The sequence below is a fragment of the Chrysochloris asiatica genome, unplaced genomic scaffold (assembly GCF_000296735.1).
Source record: "Chrysochloris asiatica unplaced genomic scaffold, ChrAsi1.0 scaffold00082, whole genome shotgun sequence".
NCBI lineage: Eukaryota > Metazoa > Chordata > Mammalia > Afrosoricida > Chrysochloridae > Chrysochloris > Chrysochloris asiatica.
The window spans coordinates 9,163,627-9,180,727 of NW_006408600.1; the positions used below are offsets into that span (position 1 = coordinate 9,163,627).

Sequence of the window (17,101 nt, forward strand, 5' to 3'; positions counted from 1 at the left end):
GTGGCCTCATTTGTTACACTCGGCCCTAGCGGGCCTCGAACCTCTGATTAGTCTTACACGGTCTGCAACACTGACCCAAGCCATGGTATTTTCAGTAACCTCATATGCATGCAAAAGCTGGACAGTGAATAAGGAAGACAGTAAATAGAAGAATTGATGCCTTTGAGTTATGGTGTTGGCGGAGAATATTGAAAGTGCCATGGGCTGCCAAAAGATGTATTTTGGAGGAAGTGCAGCCAGAGTGCTCCTTGGAGGCCAAGATGGCCAAACTTTGTCTCTTATACTCTAGATATATTGTTAGGAGACACCAGTTGCTGAAGAAGGATATCATATTTGGTAAGGTGGAAGGTCAGAGAAAAAGAGGAAGACCCCAACGAGATGGATTGGTCAAGTGGCAGCATTAATGGACTCAAGCGTGGCAACAATAGTGAGATTGGCCCTGGACTGGGCATTGTTTTGTTCTGCTGTGCATAAGGTCGCTATGGGTTGGTACTGACTCAATGGCACCTAACAACAACAACAACTTGTTCCTCCCAGTCTTCTGCCTAGCAAAAGGCCCTCTCCTGGGACAAAATGGCCAACAGCAGGTTGGGGAGCTACCTCACCAGCCCTTGGAAATGATTGAGCCTTCATTTCCTTGAACTCTTAAGTTGTTGTCTCCCCACTCAATAAAAAGCAGTCAGACATAAGGTAAGCGGTGTAGAAACCCCCCAGGGCCATAGCCAGTTTGAGCCCTTTAAATGATATACTTTGCTGGAAATGACAGATTGAGGAGAAATGGCATCAAATTCATCATCAAAAAGCATATCAAGATATATCTATCCATTAGTTTACAAGGAAGACCAATTAATACAACTATTATTCACATTCATGGAGAAACTGCTAAAGCCAGTGAAGATGAAATTGAAGAATTCTACCAAGTTCTTCAGTATGAAATTGATCAAACATGCAATCAAGATGTATTGATCATTACTGGTGACTGGAATGCAAATGTTGGAACTAAAGTGGAAGGATCAGTAGTTGGTGCAGACCCAGGCAGTGTTTTGTTCTTTTGTGCATAGGATGACTATGAGTCGGTAGTAACTTGATGGCACCTAACAACAACAGCAACAGCAACAACAAGTCAGAACTGACTCAACTGCCCTTAACAACAACAATTATTTAAGGTAAGAAAGACATAGTTATCAACCAAGAAGTTTACTGTTTGCTATTAGGGGATCTACCACCATTTAAATTTGTATGTTGCTTATCAGTTGGAGCTTGTTTTTAAAGTACTTGATTACAATTTCTAGGAAATTTTGTCATTATTCTTTAGGTATTAGATTTTAGGCAAGAAACAAACATGAGATTCCATATTATTATTCTGTAGTATAGTTATTCAAGAAATTTCTCTGTAGCATCTAAAACAATTCCCTCTGGTTTCTTGAGGTTAATAGCAAGAGATTTCTCATAACGGAATCACTGCATCCATGAACAATTCTGCCATAGCTAATCATTACTTGTCGGAGCTGTGGGTATATAAAAATTACACCAGCAACTTGAATTTCAAACAGAATTAGAAGGAAAACATCTGCTAGAGAATTAGAGGAAACTTTTGCTCCAATGTTATCTGTTTAGAGTTATTTTTAAATTCTTGGGAAAGTAAGATAGGTAATATTGTCACCAATTCTCAAGACCAGAATTTCCTCTTATTTATGGGTAATTTAAAATTGTATTTCATCATCAGATTTCCTAGTGAGGAAATTGAAATTAGATTTCTGTGAAAAGCATGCTAAAAACACTTTAACTTTAAATACAAAATAAACTATTGTCAACTGGTTTTGCTACTTTCATAGTTTAATTTCTTACTTAGAGAAACTTTTGAAATTATGAGATCTATACTCTTCATCCTTATTTATTGGTGCTCCTTAATCCTATATAGCCTGAGTTTTCAATCAAACACTACCCAGGCAACAAATGGCATGAGAACCTAAACAAACAAACAAATAAACAATAACTTTTGTGGATATCATTTTTAACCTCCTTGGTTCTTAATTAAACCATTCCAGGCTTTTTTATCTCCACTTGGCCTTTTAGTGGCTCTTGATACTCTGACTTCTCAGATCCTTCTCTCCTCTGTTAATGTCCTGCATCTCTGTCTATGGCTTTCTCAAACTGCACCTCCAACTCTCTTTCACCTTTAGTTTGAATGTTAGTAGTCCCCAAATTCTATCTTCAAGACATCTACTCTTCCCACTTAATATATTTATTTTTTGCAAATGCCAATTGTTACTATGTTTTGAACTGTCACCATCATGATAATAATTTCCTGACCTATTTCAGCCCAGGCTCAAATCTTAACTGTCCCCATTTAATTTATTATGTCCCTTGGGCCTGAGAACTAAATGTGCTATCTAGTTTATGTTTCCTAAAGGATTAAATGGTTAACCATGACGTTAGCCTTAAACCTAGTTTTTATCGTACACACATGCCTTATTCTACTTATAAGTCACATGTCTTATTTATTCTACTCTAAGTATCTCCTCATCTGTGGTTTCCTCCTCCTCCCCATTATCATGGGTCGTCTTCCTTATTTACTTTTTTTTTTTTGGATGTACAACGAAGCACTCAGGAATATATAACCATTCAAACAACCAAAGAATACACCCCTCAAGCCTGCCCGCTGGCCCTCAGTACACAACCCTCCTGGCTGTCAGCACAGTCTCCCTCCCTGAATCCAGAGTCCCCATCCACTCCATCTCTCCCCATCATCATCTCTGCCTCCATCACTGGTGTCACTGCTTCTCTGGATAGGGTCTCACAATCCTCTCTTCTCCCTTGATGATCCCAGAGTCCTCTGCTCCTGAACTGAAAGACCAATCACTCCCCTTGTTTTGTTACAAAGCTTCTCCATTTACATTAGCAACACTCACAGTCAGTCCTGATTGCAGTTATTCACTATTGAACCACAAGAATCTTATCCCCAACTCCTTTCAGTCCCATCCAGACAGATTTGAAAACGCTCAGTGTTGATTCGACCTTCCACTGCACCCTCTGAAACTAGACTCCCTCTTGAAAGCTTGTAAGCCAGTCACTTCGTGTCTTTATAGCGCCCCACCCCCACCCCATTTTGGGTAGACAATGTCTAAGTTGCCCATCTCTGTCAACCTTGTGTACCAAGGGGATGGGAATGATCCTCGCTGTAAAGATTAGTTCCCTCTTTTGAGCTACTACATCCATGAGGATATGTCAAGTTCATCAAATTGTAGTGGATTACTCTTTTTTTCCTCCTCTTTCTTCCTCTAGTCGAGTTCTGATCATCCAGCCATTGAAGCCAGGTCAGATGGGTACTATTTGCAAGTATGGGTGTTCTTGTGTATTTCCCTTCACTTCATTTCAGCTGGACACTTCACTCTCCACTCTAGTCCTCTGTGGCCATGTCCCTGTCCCTGGGCTCAGGAGTCCCCAGGTCTAGCTATATTGCTTGCCAAACAGGCTCAGCCCAGGTTGACAGGCATCTATTGAACATGGTTGGACTTAGCTCACAACTTCATTGCTGTTTTTCCCCCACTTCCCCTTATTGGTAGACCAACGTGGTCAACAGCAAGACCACAGGCCTGCTCAGTGTATGCCCCTTGAGTCTCAGTCTTGGTAGGGGGTTTGTCCTGAGGGGACCAGACCACTTGCCTTGATTGCTCCCCTGTGAACAATTTGATTGTTCTTATAGTAGTCAATTAGAATGACATTATTGTTTTTTATTTTTCTTGCTGGTCTTTCTTGTCTTTTCAAGTGGAAATTTCCCACATCAGAAGATTCTGGGTAGGGATCAAGATTCCACCTATGGTCTTCTTCAATGCAAAGGCTCCATAGGAAGCCTCCTTCACTGGGCACATTCTAGCCCTATTTTAAGTATTCTAATTAATTATAGGCTGAAGATGGATTTACAAGCTTACTATGGTGATGTTTCTGGCTATTCCTTTCTCTCCCCCTCAAGTGTCTATTTTACAATAGTAGGTAAGGGAAACCAAGATTCAAAAGACAGCCAAGCATCTTAACATTATTTCCCCTTTTACCCATTCAAACCATGCCTCAATCCTTGTTTCCCAGAACCCTGTTGTTCCAAGGTTGAGCATACATCATTTACCTCTGTCACACTTAGCTCATGCAAACCTGCCTACTTTACTTTTACTATTTTAATTCTTCCTATTGATTTCTACTATGACCCTACTGTGTCTTCCAAATTACCAACAGACTGTTCATTCTTTCATGGGGGGATTGTTTTTTTTTTTAATGAGTACAGTAGTTTATCATGTGTCTGTGCTTTTGAATAAGTTTGAAATGTCTAATATGTCTGTAAGAGCAAAACTAAAGAGACCACCCAACCTACTTATATATTCTTAGAAGTTACACTGAAAAGTTAGTACTCAGCTTCAGGATTAAACTAGATTTTCTAAACCAGAGCCAATCACTTTGCAGGGGAATTTAGGAGGCAGGATTCTGAGAAATTTTCTGAAACACCAGAACTCTGCAGTTCAATTCAGTACAGATTTGCTGATCACCCAGCATGTGCCAGTCATTGAGCTATACTAAGAAGGTTAAAATAGTGAAGAAGATGATAGATATCACCCTTGCTGTTTATGAGTTTACAATCTTGTGTGAATGACATGCACCTAACAAGTGGAGAAGTGTTCATATTTGCAAAGGAAAAGTACACAAAAGATATAGTTAGTGGTTTAATTTATTTTAGGAAAAGCCTCCCTGGATATCTGACACTGGAATTTGAATACAAATACAGGTTTTGATGAAGCTTAAATGAAATACTTGACATTTGACCTACAATGAAGTTGTTTTAATGACGATTTTAGTAATTTCCAACAAATATCATTTACGTAGGTAGACTGATGGTGGATGGATAGATAGATAAATAATCGGTAGGTATGATTCCAGAAATCATACTACTTTTCTATTTTTAATCCTTCCATAATGTGTTATAACAGCATTTGACAATATTCCCTCTGTCATAGATCCCACAAATCTTTTAATATATAAATGCCTATTTCTTTGCCTTGAATTCTAGAATTCATTTATAATTTATATTCCATTATCTTGATGCCACATATATTCTCTATTTATTTTAGCCGTTCTATTTTTTACTTTTTTCCCCCCAAAATTTCTTCCAAAGTGTTGTGTCTTATCCCCTCATTGGTTTTATTTCCTTCCAGTATCAGTTTTCTCTTGTATGAAAGATATCTGAGTGAGTTGAGTTTCTGAGTACTCTAAGCTTGGTATTTTTTTCCCCTGACTTCCTGATAGATACAATTTCTAAAACATTTAATAGTGCAACTATGGTGTTATTTTATTCAATATGGCTTCTCCTGTATCTGATTGCTTAATACAACTGTATCAGTCTATGTAGATATGTATGTAAGCACAAACACATGTATTTTCCTATATTGTTGTTGTTGTGTGCCATTGAGTTAGTTCTGACTCATAGTGACCCTGTATAGGGTTTTTGAGAGTGGCTGATGGATTTGAACCTCCAGCTTTGTGGTTAGTAGTCTAGTGCTTACTCTGTAGCCCTCACTAGAGATCATTGTCAAAAACACTATAAATACATTGCTAACTTATCTAAGTCATATTTTTTTTTTCAATAGTCATAAGAATCATATTAAATATCTGGTTTCTTTTTGAAGATCTCATGACAATCTGACTAATGTTCAAGATGATAGAGCAGTTCATACAGGGAAAGCTAACTAGCAAAGTATACATGAACTTTGAAATAAACTGAGCCCCAAGTATACAAATTGCCTGGTGTGATACAGTAGGATCAACACTGGATTGGTAATCACAAGGTTTGTGATTCAAACCCACCTTGAGGTTTGAAGCATGTTCCTTGGAGATGCTATATAAGGTCACTATGAGCAAAAACTGACTCTAAGGCAATTAACAACAAAAAATATTTCATATAATTTCACATTCATACTTTAGAAATTATATAAAGCAGGGCTATATATTAAAGTTTTGGACATATTGTCCAGAGGGAAGTCACTGGAGAAGGATGTCATGCTGGGTAAGGTGGAGGGTCTGAGAAAAAGAGGAAGACCCCCAACGAGATGGCTCGGCCAGGTGGCATCACTGATGGCGTCAAGTGTGGCAGCGGTGGTGAGGTTGGCCCAGGATCAGACATTGTTTCGGTCTGCTGTGCATGGGGTCGCTATGAGTTGTTTCCGACTCGATGGCACCTGAAAACAACAACAACATATATTAAAGTGGCAGTTTTGTGTTCCAGTTAATGATCAACAGGACTGAGACTAGGCAAATTTTGAAATATAAATTATCTGTTGTCTGCTCTTTAGACTTCTCCTATGCCATTTTTTTCACTTCACTTTTGAGCTTTTTCCTTTTAAAATAAATAATTAGTAGTATTTAGACTAAAGCATAATGACCCAAAAATTACTTTATTGAATATATATATTTTAAAGTTTTTATATCTAGTTATGATAGCAAAGAAATTGTTTGCAATGGAAAGAAGTGAATAGACTGATTGAATGCAGGTAGGTGATGGAAAGCAATGCAGAGGTGACCCTTAAATTATATTAGGCTTACTTGACTATTTCTAAAGGTAAAGCTGGTTTAATACTCTGGGATGATCCAGGGAAAAATCAAAAGATGAAGTTTAGTATAAGAAATGTGACTGAGGATAAAGAACATAAATTTCTAGTTCTTTCGTTGGCATGATTGTCTGAATATTTTTTAACAGTTCAGCATCCCTGTACACACACAAGAAGAATGAAAATTATAGTCCATAGTGATATTTCATGTTTGAATGATAAGTAAAATGGAATGAAAGAATCCCACATAGTTCAGTTGGGCTACACAGGGAATACTTCAGATGATTCACCATGAGATCTAATGTGTTTGGGAAAGGAGCAACCAAAATAGGTTGGGATGGGTTGTTAGTTGCTGTTGTTGATTCCTTCCATACGTAAATTAGATATGAAATGACTAGTGGATTGACTGAGTGAGAGAACATGTGTGAATAACAATATCTTAAGGGATGAAAGTTGACTTCATGTCACATCTGAATCAAGAGCCAAGTTTGTATCAGACTTTGTACTGCAGAGATGCTTGGATTATCTAGAAGTATGTGAAAATATGTCTCTCAAGATATATCTGGCAAAATTCAGAACAGCAGTGAAAGCACTGATTCCAGCAAGGTTATCAAATTATGTATTCCAAGAAATTATATTGCTACTTACTTATATTTTCTAAGATGTCATAATTGTTTGAGAATTCTGAAATAATATGTCACCTACAACTATGTCAATTCTTCTGTATTTGTAAATATTCCTGAGAATGCACTCACTCTGCATGTTTATATTTTACACCCTCCAAATCTTTTTCATTGTACTCTGAAATATGTTAATAAAACATTCAGCTTTTATGATATTAAAAAATCTTATCAATTTTCAGCATCATTCTTGATTTTTATGTAATTGCTAAAATCAACAAAATAATATTAATTAACCTTAAAAGGCAGAAGAGGAAACAGCTGTTGAACTATACCTGTGAAAGTGAGTCAAAAATTATCTACACTCTGGTTATATTAAAATGCTTGTCCATGTCCTCAGCTGATGACAACATGAAGAATACATGTAAAATGATTCTGTCAGATAGTCAAATGACAGTGGATTATGTGGCAAATCATTTGCAAATCAGCCATGGCTCTGCCTATGAAATAATCCAGAACAGATTTGGGTTTTGAAAAGTTCATATGAGATGAGTACTGAAACAACTCATGGAAGAGGATAAACAGAAGCATTTGGATATGTGCAAACAAAATTTGGACCAATACTTGAAGGAGGAAGGTAAAGATTTCTTTAAAGAAAAATCGTTACTGGTGGTGAGACATGGATTCATCACTATGATCCTGAGAGTAAATTGCAGAGTATGAAATGGAAGCACTCTCAGTTGCTGACCAAGAAGAAGCTAAAAAGTCAACCATCAGCTGGAAAACTTATGCTTACAGTTTTCTGGGAATTTCAAGGGTTAGTATTGGAACACTACCAGCAAAAAGTTTAACAATCAACAGTGCTTGTTAAAGTAAGATGCTCACTGAAGTGCTGAAGCCTAAATTTGGGATTAAATGCAGAGGACAGCAAGGGCATTATGCCTATCCAGATGCATTATGATCTTGCATGACATTGCATAGCCACACATCTCTGCCCACATTGTTGACAGTCGGCAAAAACTTCATTTTGAGGTGTTAAAGCATCTTCCCTGTAGTCCTGATCTTATACCATCAGACTTTCACCTACTTGGTCCCCAGAAAGCAGCCCTTTGAGGATGAAGACTCGCCTTTGATGAACAAATGTAGATTGCAGTGCATTCATAGCTGCCAGCTCTGCTTAAAACATTTTTAAATAAGGGAGTATGAAAGCTTGTTGACAGATGGACAAAGTGTATTGATAAGTAAGGAGATTATGTAGAAAAATGATGTATTTGTTCTTTCTAAACTTTGATTAAAGTAAAATCTACAGCCAGAGTGCGAATAATTTTTGACTCATCTGCATAATAAGAGTGCACTCACTACTCCTAGGAAACCCTATACAGGGTCGCTGTGAGTCAGAACTGACTCGACCACACTTGGATTATTAGTCATTGTGCAAGTCACAGAGCAAATATTCTCAATTTCAACTTTATAGAACCTTGTTAGAAATCATAAGCTTCTCACAAAATTTATGAGCTAATATAGTAAATGATGTAGATTGTTGTTGTTGTTGTTAGGTGCCTTTGAGTCAGTACTGACTCACAGCGACCTTATGCAGAGCAGAATGAAACACTGCCTGATCCTGAGCCAACCTCACTACTGTTGCCATGCTTGAGTCCATCGATGCTGCCACTTGGCCAATCCATCTCGTTGGAGGTCTTCCTCTTTTTCTTTGACATGATATCTTTGCTCCAAGGAGCACTCTTGCTGCACTTTTTTTCAAAATGGATATATTGGTTCTTTTGGCAGCCCATGGCACTTTCAGTATTCTCCTCCAACATAACTCAAAAGCATCAACTCTTCTACAGTCTTCTTTATTCACTGTTCAGCTTTTACATGCATATGAGGTTATTGAAAATATCATGGCTTGGGTCAGGCTCACCTTAGTCCTCAAACTGACATCTTTGCTCTTTAACACTCTAAAAAGGTCTTGTGCAGCAGATTTGCCTAATGCAATACATCATTTGATTTCTTGACTGCTGCTTCTGTGAGTGTTGATAGTTGATCCAAGAAGAATGAAGTCCTTGACAACTTCAGTCTTTTCTTTGTTGATAACAATGTTGTTTATTGGTCCAGTGGTAAGGATTTTTGTTTTCTTTACATTGAGATGTAATCCATACTGAAGGCTGTTGATACAAACTATTATGTATATGAAATAGATGTTGTTGGTGTTGTCAGGTGCCATCGAGTCGGAACCGACTCATAGTGACCCCATTCACAGCAGAACGAAACTATGTCCGATTCTGGGCCATCCTCACTACCGCTGCCACACTTGAGTCCATCAATGATGCCACCTGGCCAATCCATCTCGTTAGGGGTCTTCCTCTTTTTCTCTGACCCTCCAGCTTACCCAGCATGACATCCTTCTCCAACGACTGTTCCCTCCTGACAATATGTCCAAAGTATGAGAGACGAAGCTTAGCCATCTTGGCCTCCAAGGAGCACTCTGGCTGTACTTCTTCCAAAACAGATCTATTGGTTCTTTTGGCAGCCCATGGCACTTTGAGTATTCTCCTCCAACACCACAACTCAAAGGCATCAATTCTTCTATGAGCCAGAACTGACTCCACAGCACTTAATAACAACAGAAAACTTTTGCTATCATTTCTAGCTTTTGAAGTTCATTGGCATGATGATGATGATACAGTGAAACCTGTGAGAGCAGGAAATCATCGGCCTGCCTTGCTTCACAAGTTCTCAGCCTTTGACAGAGTGCAGTCTTAACACTTTTGCCACTCATTTTAGTGGAAAATATTTTTAAGTTCCCTTCCTTGACAGGTTTCTACTTTGTAAATCTTCTGGTTTTCATAGTTATTACTGTAATAGCATTGTTAAAAATGAAACAATATTCTCTAAAATGAGTACAATAAAAACAAACTTCTAGCACTTCCTATACAAAAGCAGTCATTATTAATCCAGCCTTTGTCTACAAACATTAGGTATTTTGTTAACATCCATACATTTAGTTTGAGGCCCAAGGCTAGTGATACCCATGGTGTTTTATGACTGGTTAAATGCATCATAATAGCCAAACCAGTTTATATCGGTAGGTGCAGTACTGAATAATTTAAATTCTCTAATAGTCGGTTTCTACCACTTTCTTGCCCCTTCCATTTCCCCATGACATTTTTGAAATGCAAGAGAAAAGATACTTAAAAATTTATATTTTAACTAAAATATTTGGACAGTTACTTGACATAAGTATCTTTCTTAAGTGGATTATAAAATTAAACCCAACTAATTAAAAAAAAAAGTATCATCTTTTAGGAAGACTTGGTGACTCTATAAAAATTAAATCCTTGAAGCAATAGTAGCAAGGTCTCTGTCTCCCCTGATTTATTTATATAGATGGTCATCTGAACAGAGGCTGTATTAGTCTTTTAAAAGACACTGCTTTTTGTAGTGTTATGTTTTGATAAACTTTTACTATTGAGCTATATGTATTAAAATCTAAATGACAATTAAATCCCAACTGTAGACTGTTTTTTCCAGATTACGACTTCATAATTTTTCTTCTACGTGATCAGTGTTGTTGTTGTTAGGTGCCATCAAGTCAGTAATGACTCATAACGACACTATACACAACAATAAAACACTGCCCGATTCTGTGCCAACTTCATAATCATTGCTACATCTGAGCGCATCGCTGCTGCCACTGTGCCAATCCATCTTGCTGGGGGTCTTCCTCTTTTTATCCAACCATCCATTTTACCAAACATGGTACTGGCCCTGCAGATATTGGTTCTCCAGGTGCCTCCAGATGATATATGTCTGAAGTATGAGAGAGGGATTCTGGCCATCCTGGCTTCCAGGGAGCATTTTACCTATACTTCTTGGAACACAGATTAGTTTGTTCTTTTGGCAGTCCTTGATACTCCTCTGACACCATAATTCAAAGTCATCAATTCTTCTGTGGTCATCCTTATTCACTGTCGAACTTTCGCTTATTGAAAATACCATGGCTCAGGTCAGGCACACCCTACCCCTCAAACTGACATCTTTGCTCTTCACCACTTTATATAAGTCTTGTGAAGCAGACTTGCCTAATGAAATAGGTCATGTAACTAGTTGTTGTTGTTGTTATGTGTTGTTGAGTTGGTTCCAACTCTTAGCGACCCTGTATAGGGTGGCTGAGGAGTGACTTGTGAGCTTGAACTGCCAACCTTGTGGTTCAAACTGACTTTGCAGCCCAGCGCATTAACCCACAGCACCACACCAGGACTCCAGTAGTTATCAAAAATACTACATTCATCAAAAAATTTTCAACATGTAAATATTCAGTTATAAATATATGTATAAATATGTGTTAGTTGCTGAAAGAAATTCTAAGAAGGATAAGACCAGAATCTTACTCTCAAGGACTTACAATCTAGGTGGGACTAAGGAGGATGAACCAATTGAATAGATACTCTAATATCATAGATAATGTCATATCATCCATACAGATATAAAATGACTTGTAGGTAATGAACATTATGACTGAAAGGATAGTGTGATTGTTCATGATGGAAAGTTCAAGAGGAATAGTAAAATAGAGGTGGTATTTGAGTTGAACTCTTAAGAGAGGTGGAATTTCGGTGATGAAGATGGAGAGGACAAAACAGATAATTTAAACAGAGACTGGAATATGGGTGATGGCAGCACAGTAGAAAAAGGTGGCAGGGGAAGGTGATTATAGAAAGTGTATAGTTAAGTGTGGCAATGTAGGATAAGCACAGAACCTTAAAGTCAGATTGAACCACAAAGTTGGTTGTTCAAATCCATTAGCCACTCCTTGGATACCGTAGACAGGATTGCAATGAGTCGAACAGACACACTGACACTTAACAACAATGACATAGCAAATAGAAAGTCTGTGGGTGGAGCCAATGATTGCGTGACTGCTAACCAAAAGATAGGTTTAGGGAAAAAGACCTGGTGATCTACTTCTGAAAAACCACCCATTAAAAATATAATGGAAGGCACTCAAAATACAAATGCAAATGAACTGCCTCCTCAAAGTAGTTGATCAAGATGATGTGAATAGTGCAAAGCCTTCTGGACCTTTATTTGATGATGGGGCACAAGTCAGAATGAAGAGAAACAACTGAGAATATTTATTAATCATCAGAACATGAAATGTACAAAATATGATTAGGAAAACTGGAATTGTCAAAAATAAAATGGAATGCATAAACATTCATCTCTTAGGCATTAGCTGAAATAGACTGGTATTGGCCATATTGAAACTGACAATCACATGGGTTACTATGCTGGGAATGGCAAATTGAGAGGAATAGCATGGCATTCATCAGCAAGAAGAGCATTTCAAGATCTGTAGAAGTACAATGCTGTCTGTGATAGGATAATGTCCATGAGCCTACAAGGAAGCCCAGTTAATACCACTATTATTCAAATTTATACACCAGCCACTAAAGCCAGTAATGATAATATTGAAGAATTCTACCAAATTCTTCAGTTTGAAATTGATCACACATGCAATCAAGATGGATTGCTAATTAATGACATTTGGAATGTGAAGGTTAGAAACAAGGAGGAAGGGTCAATCATTCAAAAAAATGACTTTGGTGTTAGAAACAAGCTTGGATGTTTTTTTGTTTGTTTGTTTTTTTTTTTTTTTTTTGGTCAGTGCTTTATTTAATCAATGCTCTAATAGATGACTCATATCAGGGGCTTCAAACACAGCTCTTCCCACATCTTGAAACTCAGAATCCAGGTTGTGCCATCCTTGAGTTAGCTTCTTGAATACTTCAAAGCATAATTGTGAAGATTTTTGTCCACACAGACACACATGTCCTCCTGCCACAGGCTGCCACACTCACCTAAGTGCTTCCTTCCACCCAGCTTGTTTATGTGCACATGTGTGTGAAGACATTGTCTGTCTATCCATCCATCCCCTTATATGACAGAAGCAAGGTCTGGCCAGCCAGGCCCTGGGTTCACAGTAGTGGGGGCTGGGCTTTAAAGGCTGGCTCAGTGGGGTGGTGGGGGGGAGAAGGGGGAAGGGACCCCCTAGGATATCAACATCCTTTTCAGAGGCAACAGAAGGTGGAGATAAATGGGTCATTAATATTTGTGTCTCTAAAACCCCCGGCCAGTTAGAGAGGGCTTACACCTCAGCCTGAGATGGGCACACACACACACACACACACACACACACACGCAGAAAAAAATACAAACAAATCAAGCCAAGTAACACTGAAAAGGAGACAGTAAGAACTTGTTTATGCTGTAGGTGTATGTGTGTGGAGGGACAGGAAGAAGGTAAAAAGAAGGGAAATGGAGGAAACAGCCCAGGATTCCTGAGGAGGGGAGGCATGCAGGGGCTAGAATGCTTACTCCCTGTGGAGGGCAGAGAGTTCAGCTCTGGCCTGGCCTGGGAGGCTCAGGAAGACAGTGGCGGCTCTCCCCTATTCTCATCTAACATACAAACAAAGCCCCAAGAAAGAAGGGGGCTTTTCTGGACAAGGAAGACAAAGGGTTAATTCAAAATAGGAAGAACACAAGCAGAAAGTCTCCTGTTGAACACAAAATACTTCCTTTGAGCTGATCTAACCCAAATCAATCCAGCAGGCTGAAATCTTCTACAGAGGTTGGAGTGGGGGCAAGAAAGGGAAAATGATTGAACTCAGACTAGGAGGACAGGGCTGAGGGCAGGGTCTCCAACTGGCCCCCAGCCCTAAAGGCCCACTGGTTGTCTCCAGGCAGGCGGACCCTCACTGATCCTGCAACCGGCTACAGAGCTCCCTCTGGCTCCTGTCCCCAGGCCAGCTTCGGGTCTTAAGGCTCATCCTTGAAGGCCTCTTGGTTCATGGGCCGGTAGTCCTGGGGCTCACAGAAGTTTGGGTGCTGTGGGAAGAACTCCATGTAGCTGCCTTTGAGGATACACATCTCGGGTTAGTGGAGACTGGGATAGTCCTTAGTAGCATGGTCTTGTTCCCGGGTGAATCGGCACATGTGGGGCCCGCGCTCAAATGAAAATTCACAATGGAAGATGAGGAGGATTCTCTTGTCCACACTGCAAGCTGTGATGGAACTCTGCAGCAGGAAGTTCTCGGCATCCCGTTCCAGGGGGGAGGTTTATGGTTGTCTTGATATTACCACCTTCATATTCATAGGGGTATCTGCAGTCCACAATCACAAACCTCTCCACGATGTTGCTAAACTTGCCCAAGAGCAGGGCCACCATCGTTTCTGGTGAGATGTACTTGAGGTCTTGATGTTTTCCATCTACAGTATGCAGGAGGAAAGCCTTGGAGTAGTCTCAAATCAGCTCCCGAAGATCACTGTCCAGGATGTTTTCAATCTCATCAGGACACAGGGACTTGGAGCGGAGGACGAGGGCTTTGGGTTCCTCTGGTTTCAGCTCCTCCTCTGGCGGGGTCACACTCTTCCTCCGCTTGTTCTGTATAGGAATGTCCTTGTCCTACAGTCGCTCCAGCCTCTTGAGGATGGGCCGGATGGCACTGCACGGCATGCACGGAGAGAGGAACAGTCGATGGTACTTGGCTGTACACGATAGAATTTTGTACACAACGACTTTTTTTTTTTATTGCAAATACCTTTTTAAAACAACATAAAAGATGACTATGCACATGGACTTCACCAGATAGAACACACAGAAATCAAATTGATTACTGTGGAAAGAGATACTGGGAAAGTTCCATATCATCAGCCAAAACCATGACAGGGGCACACTGTGGAATAGACCATCAACTGCTCACATGTGAGTTCAGGCTGAAGAAAATTAAAACAAGTCTGCAAGAGTCAATATATGACCCTGAACATATCCCATCTGAATTTGGAGATCATCTGAAGAAAATATTTGAGGCATTAGACACTAAAGCCAAAAACCAGAAAAGTTGTGTGATGACATCAAGATCATCTTAGAAAAGAAAGCAAAAGGCCTTTAAGAAGACAAGAAAGAAGGAAAGAACCAAAATGGAGGTTCACAGAGTCTCTGAAACCTGTTTTCCAGCATAGAGTTGCTAAATAAATGGAAGAAATGAAGAGATAAAAGAGCTGAATAGAAACTTTCAAAGGGCAGCTTGAGAAGACAAAATCAAACATCATAAAGATGTTTCCATGTGCTGTGTTGACTACACAAAAGGTTTCAATTCTGTGCATCATGACAAGCTATGGACAACATAGCAGAGAATGAGTATTCTGAAACTCTTAATTGTGTTTATGAAGAATTTGTACATAGATGAAAAGACAAGTTGTCTACACAGAACAAGGGGACACTGAATGGTTTACAGTGTGGAAAGGTGTGTGCCAGGGTTGTATTCTTTAACCATACTTATTCAATCTGTATTCTGAGCAAATATTTAAGAAGGTGTATTATATGAAGAAAAACATGGCATTAGGATTGGAGGAAGACTAATTAATAACCTGCAATATGCAGATGATTCAACCTTGCTTGCTGAAAGCAAAAACGACTTAAAATACTTACTATGTAGATCAAAGACCACAGTCTTCGGTATTGATTGCACCTCAATGTAAGAAAAAAAAAATCCTCACCACTGGACCAATAAATAACATCAAGATAAGGTGAAGAAAAGATTGAAGTTATCAAAGACTTCATTTTGCCCTGATCAACGATCAACACTCATGGAAGAAGCAATTAAGAAATTAAACAATGTGTTGCATTAGGCAAATCTGCTGCACAAGACCTCTTTAATGTGTTCAAGAAAAAAGAGTTCATGTTCTGATTATTAGTGAATGTTTACAGAAACTTCTCCTCATTTTGAATTGTGCCCAATGCATTACTGCATTCACATCTTCATGGTTAACTCTACTTTGAGGAGGCAGCTCTTTCCCAGTAGCATTTTCAGTCCTTCCAACCTGAAGGATGCATCCTCCAGGATTGTTTCTGACAATGTTTTGGTGTTTCAATATTCAGTATTCTGATCCCACCTGACAGTGTTCCACTGCTAAACATAAGGTTTTCAGTGACATAATGATCAGAAGTCATCCATCTCTTCTTCTTCCTTGTGTGTTTTACTCTGGAAGCTCAGATGAGATCTGTCAACCAAGGGTGACACTGCTAGTACTTCAAATGCTAGTGGCTTAGCTTCTAGAATCACAGCAACTTACAAGTCATCACAGCAGAAAAAAACTGACAGTTGAATGGTGGACATCTTCATATTGCTTTTGTTATATTGTTATTAAGTACTTTTGCATCTATTCTGTCTCATAGCAACTCCTGTATAGGATTTAATGAAGGCTCCCTTGGTTCTAAATTGAGTGGAGAACAGACAGTTTAAGCTATCATTCTTATTAAAATACGTGACCCAGAATTTACCATATTGACTAATTGAGGATTATTTCCTGTTACTAACCTGTATCTTGAAGTCAAATACCTACATTCCTCCAGGAAAATACACTGCTATGTTTATAAGCACATTTCAGAACAATATTTCAAAGAAGCCCAGGGCCTGAATTTGGAATTGAAGATTTCATCCAGATTTTGTTAACTCTGAATTATATGGGATGTGCTTTATTTAGAATGTGACAATTAAATTTTTTCCTTTATTGAAGGGGAAAAAAAACACTCTAATAAGAACCATCTGTAAATTCACATTTTTATTCCCTCTGTGTTCATAAATTTTCTCTTCTGCTTTTTGCTTTAGTTTATGAGGAAGATATATCTCATGTATGAATCACAGCAAATTTTTTTTACTTCAATTGATGTTTTATCTCTCATTTCATCCATGACTTAATTTTCCCTTTATATTCTTTAAATTTAGTTTTTAAAAGTAATACTTTCTTTACTATCAACTTACAAATATGATCAGATTTCTCTTAGTCTTTAAAATTAATATTTATAAATTATACTATAGACTCTGTCTC

At 38.7% G+C, this 17,101-nt stretch overlaps 1 protein-coding gene and 1 pseudogene across 1 annotated transcript in view; one reads left to right on the forward strand and one right to left on the reverse strand.

Moving 5' to 3' along the window:
• HCN1 (hyperpolarization activated cyclic nucleotide-gated potassium channel 1) overlaps positions 1-17,101 on the forward strand; it is a 689,786-nt gene that overhangs the window by 30,078 nt on the left and 642,607 nt on the right. The gene's annotated exons all lie outside the window — the stretch shown is intronic.
• The window catches only part of LOC102834693, a 15,511-nt pseudogene continuing 12,375 nt past the window's right edge, over positions 13,966-17,101 (reverse strand).